Source organism: Pteropus alecto, unplaced genomic scaffold (genome assembly GCF_000325575.1).
Source record: "Pteropus alecto unplaced genomic scaffold, ASM32557v1 scaffold14, whole genome shotgun sequence".
Taxonomy (NCBI): Eukaryota; Metazoa; Chordata; class Mammalia; order Chiroptera; family Pteropodidae; genus Pteropus; species Pteropus alecto.
Window position 1 is genome coordinate 1,836,023 of NW_006436810.1, and position 17,193 is coordinate 1,853,215.

The 17,193-nt window shown below is 30.7% G+C and overlaps 1 pseudogene; it reads left to right on the forward strand.

The window, feature by feature from the left end:
• Positions 1–8,498: 8,498 nt before the first annotated feature.
• Positions 8,499–8,613, forward strand: LOC112481328 (annotated as a pseudogene).
• Positions 8,614–17,193: the final 8,580 nt, after the last annotated feature.

Below are 17,193 nucleotides of genomic sequence, written 5' to 3' on the forward strand. Positions count from 1 at the left end.
TAAAATTAATTAAAATTTAAACTCAGTTCCTCATTCACAATAGCCACATTTTAAATGCTCAATAGCTACATATTGGACCGTGATTCGATAATTAGCCAGTGCAGATATGAAACATTTCTGTCATTTCAGGAGGTTCTATCAGACAGCACTGCTATATAATTATATTTATAGAGATTTAGATTTATTATATCTCCCAGGAAAATTAAAGTTTATTATTGTTACTATTTTTGCAGAGATTATCTTCCAAATTACAACATTCATGCTTAAATTAGCTAAAAATAGTAATTATATGATATTTTCAGGAGATAATAAAAAAACTAGAGCATACTAATTCCATTTTCAACTTCTCAACTTGTATATTATTATTTTTAATATGTTGGTATACATGAAAACACACATGACTGCAAATATATTTTTGAGACTTAAACCATCATTATATACATACACAGTGAATTTTAAAAATATATATATAATATATATTATTAATACATATAATTAATATATATTATATAATGAATATATACATATAAATTCTTTTTTTACTGTTAATTTCTTCTTTCTCTTTGTAATTTTCCATTACAAAATTTTTTCTAATTACATTCTTTAGGTTTTCATTATTTTGTATTATTAATGGCTTACTTCATTTTTGTTCATCTGAATTTTGCCTTCATTCTTAAAAAATATATTTTTCAGAGTTTAGAATTCTACAAAGCAGCGATTTTCTTTTATCACTGTTAAGATATCTTTCTGTTGTTTTCTGTCTTGTATCTTGCACAGAGAGGTCTCTGTGGTATGGTTGCCATTCTGTAAAGGTAATTTGTCTCCTGATCAGCCTTGTTTAAAATTTTTTTTTTTTATTCTTGGTTTCTTTTAGTTTATCTCCACTATGTCTTGGTATGAAGCTTTTAAAAAGTTCATCTTAAGAAGAATTTGTAGGGATTCTTGAATCTGTGATTTGTGATATTTCATTTACTTAAAAAAAATTTCAGCTATTTTTTTCTCCAATATTGCTTCTCTCACTTTTCTATCTCCTGTCCCTCTTCCTCTTTTTCTTCTCCCTCTGGCAGGTTTGTGTTAGACTTTCTCACCTGACCCTTTATATCTCTCATCATCAATTACATATTTTTGATGTTTTTGATCTCTAGTGATCATCTTCTGACTTGTTTCTCAGTTCACTAATTCTCTCTTCTGCTATATCTAATTTATGTCAAACTCATCTACCAACTTCTTAATTTTTGTAATTTGAGAATTTTTATTTCATTTTCAAATCTACTCTACCACATTCCACAATTTCATTTCATTTTTTGGACATTTTCACTTATTTCTTTTATCTTTTTAGACATTATAAAGTTATTTCTCATTCTATGTTATAGCTGGGATATAAAACTGAAAGCAACAACTGAACAACACAAACAAACAAAAAAATCTGACACAGATAACAGTTTAGTCATTACCAGAGAGAAAAAGGGAATGTATTATTAAATTGTATACTTGAAACTTATGTAATTTTATTAATCAATGTCAACCCCATAAATTTAATTAAAAAAGAAAAAAACACACATAGAAATATAGGTCATTGACAGAGAAGAGAATTTCAAGTATGTATCTAAATACACAGAAGGACATGATGAGTTGCATTTATCTTTTATGAGACAGGAGTATTTTGGTAACTGAAATTGGAAATGAAATAACTAATCTTCTGGATAAAAATTAAATTATACTCTCTCACTTCATATAGAAAAAAATCCTAGTGGATTAAAAATCTGAGATACAAAAATGAAAAATTAGAAGACTGATGTTATCATTTTTGGTTAGGGGATAAAGTAAGTAGGTTTGAGAGTGTGAGAAAGAATTGACCCACTTTTGCTGGAAAATGTCACATGGGTAGCATGAGAAGGAATATAACCATCTTTAGGAAACCAGGTCTGGGATGACAGCCAGCAAGGAAATAGGGACTTTAATTCTACAAGTACATGGAACTAAAAATGACCAAAAACCTGGAAGGGTTTGGATTTTTTCAAAGATTCTTATCTTCAGATAAAATTCAACCTCAATCAACATCTTGATTACAGCCTAGTGAGGCCTTCAGCAGAAGACATAGCTGAGTCACTCTGTGCCTAACTTGACACACAGAACTGTGAGATAATAAATAACTGGTTATTTTTTAAGGTATTGTGTTTGCAGCAATTTGTTACAACAGTAATAGAAAACTAATACATGTGATAAAATTATTTTGCTATACAAAGATTATTAATTGATTTAGAATATTTACCACTAGGTTACATTGCTAAAATTAGCTGTAATTGTTAGTTAATTGATTAGTAGCATCTAAATCGAAAATTTTTTAGGATAAAATTTGTTGCATTACAGTATTGACATCCTTGTAATACTATATTACTATGTAGTTGAATATACCCAGATTACATTTATGAGGAGAATCTTGGCCATATTCACAGATATTTCCTCAGCCTACTTCCACTAAATGATTAGAAAGCTGCAAACATAAATATGTTGCTTTGGTCATTTGCATAAAATTGTTTCCTGAAGGGATAATTTTTTAATTGCTGTGCACTTCATCAAAAAGTATCCAACTTATCAGCATTTAGAGAATACAACTATATGTAATTAAATTCTAATCTTCAGATTTAACTTTGTATATCATATTATTTATGCATTAAATGAATATCATTTTTAATATTCCTATGGACAGTATCTGGCCAAATACATTTTATTATGAAATGTACATAAGTTATTGTCCTATTTCAGTGATCACTTATAAAAGTAGATTGAAAATTGGAAGAGACTCCTTAAGTCTGGTCAATCAGCTTGATATAAAATCTACTAAGATTTAACTTTCCATTAGAATTTTATACTTTAATTCCTAATGTCTTACTTTTTTTAGCCATAGCTTTAAAATTTAGCCCAAATGTACAGTTAAATCATTCTTTTGAGGCCCATTCCAAACCTGTGATAACTAGTGTTTAAATGTATGTTAAATCCCATGCCTTATTAAATAGATACTTGGCATCTTAATATTTCAATATAATGGCACTTTATATGTTAATGAATTTATACACAAAATATACATAACTGTCAAGTGTGGTTATTGAAAGGAAGAAGTTTGTTCAATTAAAGTCCAGTATAAATTTTGGGGTTAAATATTCTCTTTTTCCCCAAACTTATTGGAGTGTCAATGACCAAAATTACCCTTAAAAAAAAAAAAAAAAAAAAGCCAGCACTGCAACTATGTTACTCAGTTTAACTAATGTTCATCAATGTGTGTCACACAAGAGCTTCAGGCCCGGAACCTGCACCTGGGCCTTGGATATTCAAAAAAAAAAAAAAAAAAATAGAATACCAGGAGTACCAGCAGAGTAAGATATGCCATTTATTACTCAGAATTCAAGGAGGCTTCAGCATCTGGTCGGTTGGAGCCGAAAGAAAAGGCAGCCGGCCCAGAGCGGGCATTGTTTTATTTGCGAGCAGAGAGGAGGGAGATTGCCTCATCCAGGGGCACAAGAGTCTTCACCCATGGATGAGAGCCGGTCGTGCTGCCTAGCTAGCGCTGGGGAGAACTAGACCAGGGAGCGGGGAGGTAATGTCCATGGGAACCGCCAAAGAGGAAGATACTGCTCATAGGAGCAATGGGAAGTGTCCCGGGCAAGCACAACTCGGAGACCACTTTGTTCATTGTCCTCCTTGGGGCTGCTGATCCAGCATTCCTCCTTGCCTCCTGTGTCCATGGAGGGGCTATGTTGGAATTAACTCCACAGTGTGAATCTGACAAACATGCCAAAGCAAAATAAAATAATACATGAAGAAAATTTTCAAAGCCTGATGACAAAGAAAAAAAATTCTAACTTTTTTGGTAAACTTAAAGTGTTGTGCCTTGAGCCATTTCTTTCAATTATTAAATAGAGGTATGATGGCCAGGGTAAATAAATATGTTTTTTTATTTAAAAACAGTAGTATGAAAAAAATATGCTGTAGTAGTGCCAGAAGTCAAAGAGATATGTTTTGAAATATTGACATGAATTTGCATTTATGAGAAATAAAAGCAGTGTCTTTCTAAGTCTATAATTAAAGTAGTACAGCTAAGTTGCATCTGCTGGTTAAGTTGAATACTTTGGAAAAATCAAACTCAATATCACTTAAAAATATTTTCATTGATAGAGACATTATGTTTTTGCTATCTTCTCTGCATGCTGCATAATTTATAATTGTGTCTTTAGGTCTATAGTCAATATGATCTGCTTGAAGGAATGGTAGGTGTAATATTCTATAGAGCAGCTACACAGTTCTGTGAAAAATCAATGCTACTGGCATTCAGGTCAAGTTGGAGCATGGAGTTCAAGCTTTGATCACCCTTTCTGTTCTAAATACATAGTAATGATTGATAAAATATTAAAGAAGAAAACCTAAAGGTGCTGCTGGGCTTGAACACAAATAAAGATCTCTGTTTGCCAGAAATAGAATAAAACAAGAATTAATAAGCTGGGCTGAAACTTCGGGCTTACTGAGCTCTAGGTGCAAAAGAAGTTCAGCTTCTGCAGGGTAGGTGGTACTAAAATTTCTTCATGTAAAATGGAGACTCTAAACTATACTGACCAAATGAAGCCAGGGAATAAAATTGTCCCGTATATCAATAACTTTGCAAATGAAGACAAAAAATAAAATACTATAAAATAAATAATATCTATCACTGCCTGAGTCTATAAATCCTGGAAGCTTCAAACATAGGGAGATAAACAAACTTTCGAATCAAGAGTTCAGGCAAACCATGAGCTGTGTCTGAGTCTATATCTGCTATACTTCTAACATATCCATAGGACAGAAAGTCGAAACTTTATTAAAGATTTGATTCTTTACTCTGTGCCAATAGGGTTGAGTGGAGGCAGCTGACATATGTCTACAAAGCAAGAAGTGATCTGAGAATGGTGAGGAGAAAGAATCAATAATCCAAACTTAAAAATTTCCAAATCAACTACACAAGATAACAAAATTTTTGAAAATGATCTAATGTAATGAAGCCAAAAAAATATATAAATTGGATTATAAAAACTTTCCACTTGAAGTGAATTTTATAACAAATTCTTATGAAGACTTTACATGAAAATATTTGAAGAGAAATATGGATGCATAGATTCCAACTTAAACAAGAAGTGTTAGATTTCATTCCATCACCACATATTTGACCCTTTTTACCCCATCTAACTCCTACTCCCCATCCTCTGGTAACCAGTAGTGAATTGTCCATGTCCATGAGTCTCTATTTGTTTGTCCTGTTTGTTTGCTACTCTTATGTTTATATCCCACATATAAATGATATCATGTAGTTTTCAACTTTTTCTGTCTGACTTATTTCGCTTAGCATGATTATCTCAAAGTCCATTCACATTGTCGCAAATGGCAGTATTTCATCTCTTCTTATGACTGAGTAATATTCCATTGACTATATGTACCACAGCTTCTTTAACTAGTCATCTATTGTAGGACACTTCTGTTGCTTCTGGGTGGGGAGAGGGCAAAGGAGAGACAGGTGAGGTAAAGGGGTCAAATATGTGGTGACAGTAAGAAATCTAACTATGGATGGCAAACACATAATGCAATATATGTACGCCTTACTGTTGAATTGTACACCTGAAACTTACTGGATTTGGTTAACCAATGCCACCATAACAAAAATTTAAAATAAATGAATGAATAAATAAATAAATAAATAAATAAATAAATAAATAAATAAGAAAAAAGAAAAAGAACAAAAAAATAAACAAGAAGTGTTTTTTAAAGAAAAACAAACAAAAATGAAATCAGAAAAAGCAAATATAAAATTAAAAATCTCAGAAGGAATTAATTAATGAAATACAACATGTGAGAAGAAGTCTAAACTGAATACATTTAATGAATGGAATAATAAATGAATTGTAAGCTAATATTAAGGAACTGACACAGAATGCAGCAGAGGGAAAAAAGCAACTTAAATCCAAATATGAACAAATAGTTAAGAATGGTGAGGATATATTATAAAATTCTACTTTTGAATAATAGCTATTATAGAAATAAAAGAAATAGGTAATAGCAGAAAATTAATATTTAAAGTAATAATAGCTAAAATTTTTTTCAGAACTGAAATAGATATAAGCTCTTAGTTTGAAAGTACTCTCAGATTAATTAATATAAATTTAAAAATCTAAATCCATTTTACTAAATCCATTTTAGTAAAATGCCAGACCACCAAGGAAAAATAAGTATTTATAAAGCTATAAGATGAAAATATTTATGAAGGAACAGTGATTAAATTGACCTTAGATGTCTTGCATATATTGTAATGCCAGAGAACAGTGTGATAACATCAGAATGCTCTTGAAATACAATTAATAACTCAGTTTATACTCAGCTGCACACCCGCTTAGTAGCAAGAACAAAATTAAGATACATTCAGACAATAAAAACTAAGATAATTACTAGTAAATATTAATAAATATTGGAATATTGGTGATTAAGTCTTAAGACTAAAAGACCCTCACTAGAATGACTCTGAAATGGCAACCTTTGGCAAAAAGAAGTAAACTGGGAGATATTTAGAAAATGAGAACATCAGGTAAAATAAACAGGATTAAATCCATAAAATATTAAAAATGTAAGAAAATTAAATTAGCAGTGGCCTTAAAAACATTAATTATGTTATTGTGTCGAAAATAAAAAAAAAATAACCTAATATTTTAAACAGAAAAAGTAGTCCTGTGGGTAAATTTAAGGCCCTTCTCATAATCAGGAGAAATATATAAATACTAAATATATGGAGAAATATTAAACTTAGAGATCCCTAAAGATTTGATACTTTAAGTTCCTTGTATTGTAAAACCAAGCAACAATTCTTGGAGCTTATCTGCAGAAGATCCAAAGTAAGTACAAACATGGCCAAAGACCATATATACAAGACTATGCATCTGCACTTTATTTTTCAGACTAGTTATTAAGTAATAAGTAAGTGATAGTGATAATACATAGCAGGGCAAGAGAAAGGCAGATGATCATCAACTCCTGAGAGTGCTAAATGGCTATGCAGGTTTTAAAGCTGAAGTAACCGCATAGCACTTCTGATTCAACATAAGCTACTTAATTAGTACCAAACATTCCAGTTTTGCTCTGAAGGCATTTTCCTTTCAAAACAAATGGTTGTAAAAATATGCTGTAGTTTGGGTAGAATGGCAGGAACTACAAGTCAAATTACTTAACCCAAGGTAATGGAATTTGATAACTCCCCAACATTTAAAACTGAAACTTTTATTTTTTATTTTTTTTTAATTTTTTATTAAGTTTATTGGGGTAACAGTGTTTAATACAATTATATAATTTTCAGGTGTAAAATATAATTTGATATCTGTATATTCTATTGTGTTTACCACTCAAAGTCCAGTTTTCTTCAGCTACCATATATTTGATCCTCTTTATCCACTTCACCTTCCCCCAATCCCGTATATTTGACCCCCTTTACCCTGTCTACTTCCCCCCTCCTCCTCCATCCCCTACCTTCTGGTAACCACTTGTCCATTGTCCATGTCCCTAAGTCTCTAAAACAGAAACTTTTAAAAATACAAAGACAGTGGAAAAATATTTAGTCATTCACAAGAAGGAAATTCTGCTATTTGTGACAACATGGATGAACTTTGAGAGCATTATGATAAGTGAGATAAATCAGAGAAAGACAGATACTGGACTCTAAAAAAACAAAACAAAACAAAACAAAAAAACAATAAATTTGTAAAAATAGAGAGTAGAATGATGGCCACCAGAGGCTGAGGGTGGGGAATTTGGGGTGTGTTGTTTAAGGGTACAAACTTAAACTAGTACATAAATAAGTTCTGAAGATCTAATGCACATTATATAATAACGATTATAGTCAATGATACTGTTATAAACTTCAACTACTAAAAGACCAAATCTTTCTGCTTAAGGTTTAGTCTCTGGCAAAAAAGGAAAAGATAAATATGTGACATGATAGAGATGTTAGCTAACACTAATATAGTAATCATACTGCAACATAAATGTATCAAACCAACACAACACATCTTAAACTTACACAATGCTATATGTCGATTATATTTCAATAGAAAATACTTTAAAGCTGAAATGCAAAGGGTGACTTCACAGTATAATGTGAACCAGAAATAAAATAGTCCTTGCAAGATACTGTAGTTTAATTTAGCACCACCTCAGTGGTCCTGAGCACCTTAGGACTTGAACTTGTAGTAAGTAATTTCTGACTTAAAACTTCTCTCTGAAGAAAAGTAACATCATTCTAGGCCCCAAATATTCTTTCCATTTTAAAAATATGATATGCAGTACAAAAGCAAAAGTTGTCAGGGACATAAGATAAAATTAAATAAATAAGTAAAATTAGTGATGAGGATGTGGTTCCATAGTGTAACGGTTAGCACATCTGCTTTACATGCAGAAGGTTCTGGCTTCACACCCCATTGGAACCATGGTCCATGGTCTATGGCCATGCCATCTTGAACAAGCCAATGTCTGATCTCGGAAGCTAAGCAGGGTCGGGCCTGGTTAGTACTTGGATGGGAGACCACCTAAGAAGACCTGGTGCTGTAGGCATAAATAATAATAATAATAATAATAATAATAATAAATAATAATTAGTGATGACCAGAATTAGAAAACAAAAAAAGACTCACAGGGACCCTAATATTACAATGTTTATGTATTTTTGACTAAATTTATCGGGCGACAGTCGTTAATAAAACTATACAGATTTTAAGTATATAATTCAATAACATGTCATCTGTATATTGCATTGTGTGTTCACCACCCAATTTCCTGCACTACCTTTTTGCATCTCTCTCCCTCAATTTGAGAACAGGTAACACTGCCAGAAACAACAGAGGCTCTCTCCTGTGATGATTCTCAAGTTACTCAGAGAGGGTTGCGGTGAGCATTTGTTGCTTTCAGTTTTATATATCATATATGAGTAAAATCATATGGTTTCCACTTTTTCTGACTTATTTTCACTTAGCATTGTCATTTCAAGATTCATTTATGTTTCTATGGCTGAGTAATATTCCACTATATATATGTACCACATCTTCTTTATCTAATTATCTATCGATGGATACTTTGGTTGTTTCTATATCTTAGCCATCGTGAATAATGCTGTAATGAACACTGGGGTGCATATATCTTTATGGATAATTTTTTTCAAATTTTTGAGTTAGATACCCAGAAGAGGGATTCCTGGGTCGGATGGTAATTCTTTTCTTAATTTTTTGAAGAATCTCTATACTGTTTTCTTTAGTGGCTGTACCAATTTACATTCCCACCAGCAGTGTATGAGGGTTCCCTTTTCTCCACAACCTCTTACCACTTGTCCTGTTGATAGCCATTCTTACAGGTGTGGATGGTATCCCGTTGTGGTTTTGATTTGCATTTTCCTAATAGCTAGTGAAGTTGAGCATCTTTTTTATATGTCTATTGCCCATTTGTAGATCTTTTTGGAAAAAGCGTCTATTCATATCCTCTGCTTGTATTTTAATTGGATAATTTTCTTTTGTTGTTAAGTTTATGAGTTCTTTATATATTTTGGATATTAGCCCCTTACCAGAGGTGTTCACAAATATCTTTTCCCATTCAGTTGGTTACTTCTATTACTGTTTTCATAAAGAAAATTCTTCATGTTTTTTACTGTCTTGCAGTACCAATTCCCTCAAACTGATTATTAAGTTTTGTTTTCTTAAACCTATAATTGACTCTATAATATTTCAACATTAATTTCCTTTACAATAAATTTAACTAACCTATCTCTAAAATCTGGTTACTTTCCTTTGTTCCTGATGCAGCAAATTGTATTCCTTATCTTTGAAGAAAACTTTAAAAAAAAAATAGTGTGCTATTTTTTCAATAATTATGTTAAAAATGTTGTATCTTCAAAATGAATGTGGAAGTTATGGCATCTTCCGTCACACAATACATTGAAGTGAAGATGCCTCTAGATATTTTTCATGGTCTAATAAGGCTAAATTAGAAGAGAGAACATCTCAGAGATACAGAGTAGTCAGTGAGTTTTTCTGAAGCCTGGGGATTTCTATAACATTTTGAGAGAGGAGTAATAAAAAATGTTTCCATGAAAAAAATCATATACATATATATCATGTGTTTGTATATTTTCTGGATCTAAACTGATCCAGAACAAGAGATTAGTATTATACGCAGAGGAGAGGCAAAGGAATAGAGAACTGTAGGAGGAGAGAGATGTTACAATTACATGTTTCCTTTTTTGTATTCTCCCATTTGGCAAATTATTCAAATGAATGATCTATATAATAGAGAAACTGTGAACTTCAAAAATGTATGTTTTAAGGTCCCAACAATTTTTATGAAATTCTTGGAACAGGAGGTGCACAATCTAGATCTAATTTACATGTAGTGAAATTTAAGAAATAGAATTTTTTTATTTTATCATTTTTATATCATTTTCAGCTGATAAAATCCAGTTGCCATTCTTTATGTACATGTTGCAATAAAAATAAACTACTGTTGAGTTCATTTACTATTTAAAAATAAATATAATAAATTAAAAATAGAAATTTACATTGTAATTTTATTAACTAATCACTCATTTTTAAGACAAAATATTTCTCAAATTTCATTGAATATTGATTTGAGAAAATTTCTAAAAAATTTCAACTTACTTATGTAGCTCTTAATCTTAAATTTTGTTTATATACATTATTCTAATAAGGGCTATAATTGAATTTAGAAAGCAATAAATTTTTTGAGAAAGTAAATAAAAAAATTTAAAAATGAAAGTCAAAAGCTAAAAATTCAATGTTTTAAAATAAATGTTAGAATTTATATTTAAAACTAAAAATAAATAAATCGAAACATTACTTCTAAAAAATCAAGTCAAACATAATCTGTTTTTAAGTCATTTAGCATTTATTAAACACCTCTTATGAGCCTGACATAGGAACGACCTTTTCATTACACTTTTTCTACTCTTCTCAACTTTTATTTCCCTTTTTGTCTCTTCTGTTATTATTTATCCTCTCTTTTGACTTCACAATAATAAATTTCTGTAGTAAATTACATATATATACATATATGTTACTTGTAAGATGACTAGAGATGGTGTGTCTTTATATAAGAAAATACATGATTAAAAATGTAGTAATAATTTTTAAAAAAACTGCAAAATAGAACAATGTTTTCCTTTGATTACATGTAATCTAATACACATTAATTATTTTGCATAATTAACATAGATTTATAAAAAGATTAATAACACTAACTAAATTAGTTGAAGCAAAGAAAATGCTGGCCAGAATTAGACAGAAGGATATACTAAGAGTGAATACAGTTATATTTCAAGATGTAAATGTAAAATTTTGAGGTGTTTCTTACATAATTCTCATAGTTCTTTAATTCTGTACATAGATTATCTCTTGTGATGGATCTTTGCTCTAATCCCAGGCTTTGTATAGTAGCCATCTCTATTCCTATTTGTATCCCATGAGATCATGTGCTCTACTAGGTCAAGATCCATGTCCTAATTGCTTTATTTTTCCACAATCTAACAGAGGATTGATACTTTAATTATTGGATATAAGTCTCATATAAATAAACTTGAATTAATCAATGTGGTAATTAATTGAATTTCAACATCTGAAATAAAAAAAGGAGTTTGAAAATGTAGAACTCCGGTTTGTCTTTCTACTCATATATGAAAATGTTTTCCTAACTGATCTTTTGCTCATCTTTTTCTCTACACTCCCCTCTTCCTGATATCCAAATTAAATATTACAATCTTATGCTAGCATGAATTTTATTAAGAAAATCTACCATTTGTCAATACTGTGTTCAAAAGCATTTGTGATAAACTAAAATCTTCCTAGCATACTTTTATCTTTCTACATTTTCTGTAAATCTTTTCTTTACCAATTACTCCTCTACACTCTGTTGCAGCAAGCTGTTTGCTTTTCCCAATGACTGTCCATGCTTCTATGCCTTTATATCGCCATCCTTTCTTTACCTTCTCTTCCTACAAATTATACTGCTTTAGTCAATGATGCCTTACTTAATTGTCTCTGGAAGTTAGCTTGATATCTCCTTGTCTCATTTATACCTTGCATAAGATACTATTATAACACATATCCAATTACAATAACTACTTTAGAGTAAGGTATATTTCTGTCTCGTGTTAAAGCGTAGCAATGTAGATTTGTGCTTGCAAATAAGAACACAGACAAATCCATGTCGAAGGCAGAAATGCCACAGAGAATATAATAAAGTTTAAATAAAAGTAATAAATAAATAAATAATAAATAAATAAATAAATAAATAAAGTAATAGAAGAAATTTGACTTTATTAGAATACACAAAATAAAAACCAAGAAAAAACAGTCTACTTAGCTTCTCATCTCTGGCGTTTTCCACAATGAATCATCAGTACCACTCTGATTTTACCCTTGCAGTGTAAATAAACAGGCTTACAATATTTTTTAAAATAATCTCAGGAAACCCAGTCATTGAAGCAATATTTTTTTTATATTTACATTCAAGTACCCTTCAAATTCTTGAAATTAGGCATCTTATTCATCTACCATTTGTGATAATTAGTATAATTTGCTGTTATATCAATAATTATTGTATCATTTCTGTTACGCGTACTGTTTTTGAAGGATTGACATAAACTTCAAGGATAGAAACTATAAAGAAAAGTGCTTAAATGACCTATTTGTTTAAATGAGTTCAAAATAGCTCATATTTTTTCATGGCTTGATTATAGTATTGAAATTTGGATTTTTATGATATATGGAATTTAAGGTATGTCTTTTCAGCTATGATGCTATTTAAACTCTAAAATTTTGTAAGTTTTAGATTTTTAACTTTCTTTTCTAATACGATATTTAGAAATATCCTCTAAATATAATGGAATTATTTTAAACATCGGACCTTTATAAAGAATCAATTTGCTATGATCACTCTGGCCTTAAATGTAGATCTCAGGACATACCAACATTTGCATTGCCACCAAGAAAAAATGAAATAATTGTCTATACACCAAACAAAATATGTGTAAGAGCTATTTGAGGAAAACTATAAAATGTTGATGAAAGAAATCAAAGAAAATCTAAATAAAAAGAAAGATTCCATGCTCATGGATATAAGGTCTCAGTGTTATTCTTTCTAACTTGATCTATATCACACTCAGTCTCAGACAGAATCCTGGCAAGTTACTTTGTAAAAATCAACAAATTGATTCTAAAGGTAAAGCTATAGACACACACACACACACACACACACACACACACACACACACACACAAAATCAATATTTGCCAGGAGTTAGGGGTGGAGTTTGAGATGAATAGGTGGAACATAGGGCATTTTTAAGGTTGTGAAACTATTCTGTATTATAGTGTAATGGTTGATATATGACATTATTCATTTGTTAAAACCCATAGAAGTATATAACACAAAGAGTGGACTCAAATGTAAACTATACTTTGGTTATAATAATGTATCAGAATGAGTTTATCAATTGTAATACATGTACTATACTAATACAAGATATTAATAACAGAGAAAAATTGTGTTGGAGTGTATATATGGAAACTTTCTATACTTTCTGACCTTTTTTTTTTTTTGTAAATCTAAAAATGCTCTATTATTACCACCAATGAAATAGAATCAGTAGTCAAAAACCTCCCCAAAAACAAAAGTCCTGGGCCAAATGGCTTCATAGGTAAATTTCACCAAACTTTCAAAGAAGAATTAACACCTATTCTTCTCAAACTATTCCAAAAAATTTAAGAATAGGGAAGCTTCCCTAATTCCTTTACTAGGCCACCATTACTTGATTCCAAAACCTGACAAAGAGTATACAAAACAAAAACTATAGGCCGATATCTCTTAGGAACATTGATGCAAAAATTCTCAAGAAAATATTAGTAAACCAAATTCAGCAATACAATACATATATCATACACCATGATCAAGTTAGATTTATTCCTGGGATGCAAGATTAGTACAATATCCACAAATCAATTAACATGATACATCATATTAACAAATCAAAAGATAAAAACCATATGATCATATCAAATAGATGCAGAAAAAGCAGTCGACAAAATCCAGAATCTACTTATGCTAAAAAAAACAAAAAACAAAAAACAAAACAACAACAACAAAAAAAAAACCTCACAGCAAAGTGGAAATAGAGGGAACATCCCTCAACATAATAATGGCCATATATGACAAATCTATAGCTAACATCATACTCAATGGGGAACAGCTAAAAGCATTTTCCTTAAGATTAGGAACAAGACAAGTATTCCCACTTTCACCACTCCTCTTCAACATTGTATTATGAGTCTTAGCTACAGCAATAAGACAAGAAAGAGAAATAAAAGGCATCCAAATTGGAAAAGAAGTAAAACTCATTATTGATGACATGATCCTATATATAGAGTACCCTAAAGATTCCACTCAAAAACTGTTAGAACTGATCTATGAATTCAGTAAAGTAGCAGATTACAAACTAAATATTCAGAATTCAGTGGCATTTTTATACACCAATGATGAACTTTCAGAAAGAGAAATTAAGAAAACAATCCCATTTACAATTGCATCAAAACAATAAAAATACCTGGGAATCAAATTAACCAAGGAGGTAAAAGACCTGTTCTAAGAAAATTACATCATTGAAAAAAGAAATTGAAGAAGGTACAAATAAATGGAAGCATATATCATGTTCATGGGTAAGAAGAATCAATATCATTAAAATGGCCATACTTTCCAAAGCAATCTATAGATTCAATGTGATCCCTATCATAATACCAATGGCATTTTTCAGAGAGCTAAAACAAATAATCCTAAAATTTATATGGAACCATCAAAGATCCCAAATAGCCACAGCAATCTTGAGAAAGAAGAACAAAGTTGGAAGGATCTCACTACCTGATATCAAACTATATTACAAGGCTACAGTAATCAAAAAAGCATGGTACTGGCATAAAAACAGATTCATTGATCAATGGAACAGAATAGAGAGCCCAGGGATAAATCTACGCCTAAATGCTCACTTATTGTATGACAAAGGAAGCAAGAATACCCAATGGAGTAAAGACAAACTCTTCTATAATGGTGTTGGGAAAATTGGACAGATACATGGAAAAAAATGAAACTGGACCACCTTCTTAACCATACACAAGAATAGACTCAAAATGGATTAAAGACTTAAATATAAGACCCAAAACCATAAAATTTCCAGAAGAATACATAGGCAGTAAACTCTCTAATATTGCTAATAGTAATTTCTTTTCAGATATATCTCCTCAAGCAAGGGAAACAAAAGAAAAAATAAACAAATGGGACTACATCAAACTAAAAGGTTTTTGTACAGCAAAGGAAACCATTAACAAAATAAAAAGACAAGCAACTGATTGGGAGAAGATATTTGCTAATGATACATCTGATAAGAGGTTAATATCCAAAAATATATAAAGAATTCATACAACTCAACAACATAAAAGCAAACGGTCCAATTAAAAAAATGAGCAGAAGACCTGAACAGATACTTCTCCAAAGAGGAAATACAGATGGCCAATAGACACATGAAAAGATGCAGTCTACGGCCATACCACCCTGAACGCACTGGATCCTCAAAGAACAATAAATGTTGGCAAGGATGCAGAGAAAAGGGAACTCTCATACATTGTTGGTGGGATTGCAAATTGGTTCAGCTGCTATGGAAAACAGTATGGAGGTTTCTCAAAAAATTAAAGATGGATATACCTTTTGACCCAGCAATTGCACTTCTGGGTACTTATCCGAAGAAAACCAAAGCAATAATTTGTAAAGATCTATGCACCCCTATGTTCATGGCAGCACAATTTACAATAGCCAAGATATGGAAAGAACCTAAATGCCCATCAACAGATGCTTGGATAAAGAAGTTATGGTTCATATATACAATGTAATATGACTCAGCTATTAAAAAAAAATGAAATCCTACCATTTGTAACAGCATGGATGGACTTAGAGGTTATTATGCTGAGTGAAATAAGTCAGACAGAGAAAGATAAATACCATCTGATTTCACTTATATGCGGAATCTAAGGAACAAAAAGAACAAACTAATCAAAAACAGACACAAATATAGAGGACAATCTGTTGATGGACAGAGGGATGTTGGGGGTCTGGGAGAATGGGGTAAAGTTTTAAAGAAGTACAAATTAGTAGTTGATAAATGGAGATGGGGAGCAAGGCACAAGAATGCAGTGAGCATTAAAATATTGGCTAGATAGAGATCCAGAGGAGAGAAAGAGCAATCAGGGGTATCGTTTTATAAACTATATAAATGTCTAACCAATGTACTGAATACCTGAAACTAATAAAATAAAATTATTAAAAATGCTCTAAAAAATAAAGTTATTGAAAAAATAGACTTTTAGTAAAATGAATGCACAAGCACTGAATAGACAAAAATAGTCATAATAAAAATACCTAAAGAAGTTTGTCTAAATTATATGATCAGCTCTTACAAATCAATATTAAGGAGACAAATTATATAATTAAAGTAAGTTAAAAAATTGAATAAGCATTTCATGTAGAAAAATTCACAAATTAATAATTTTTTTGAAAATTATCACTCATAAAGAAAATTAGAACTAAAATCAAAATGAGATACAACTAAACACTTATTAGAGTGGTTAAATTAAAAATTACTTACAATACCAAATACTGACACAGAACAATCTGAATATTGTTGTTCAGAGTATAAAGTGATAAAATCACCTCAGAAATTGGTTTGACAATTTCTAGTAAGAGTTCAGAATACACCTATCTTTTGAGCTAGCAATTTTACTTTTTGATATTGCCAACTTATGAGATATGAAAACTTATGTCTATAAAAAGACATACACAAATATTTACAGCACCTTTGTTCATAATCAGGTATGGGAAAAATATCTATCAATAGGAATGCATATTAAAATATTGTGATTTATTCATACATTAGAATATTATTAAGTAGTAAAAAGGAATGTTCTATAAATACAATCGACAATATGGGATAAACTCAAAAAACTGTTCTAAGCTAGAAAAGCTAGACACAAAATAGTACATACTTTTTAAAATCTCATTTAAATCAAGCTTTTAAATAGGCAAAAGTAATCTA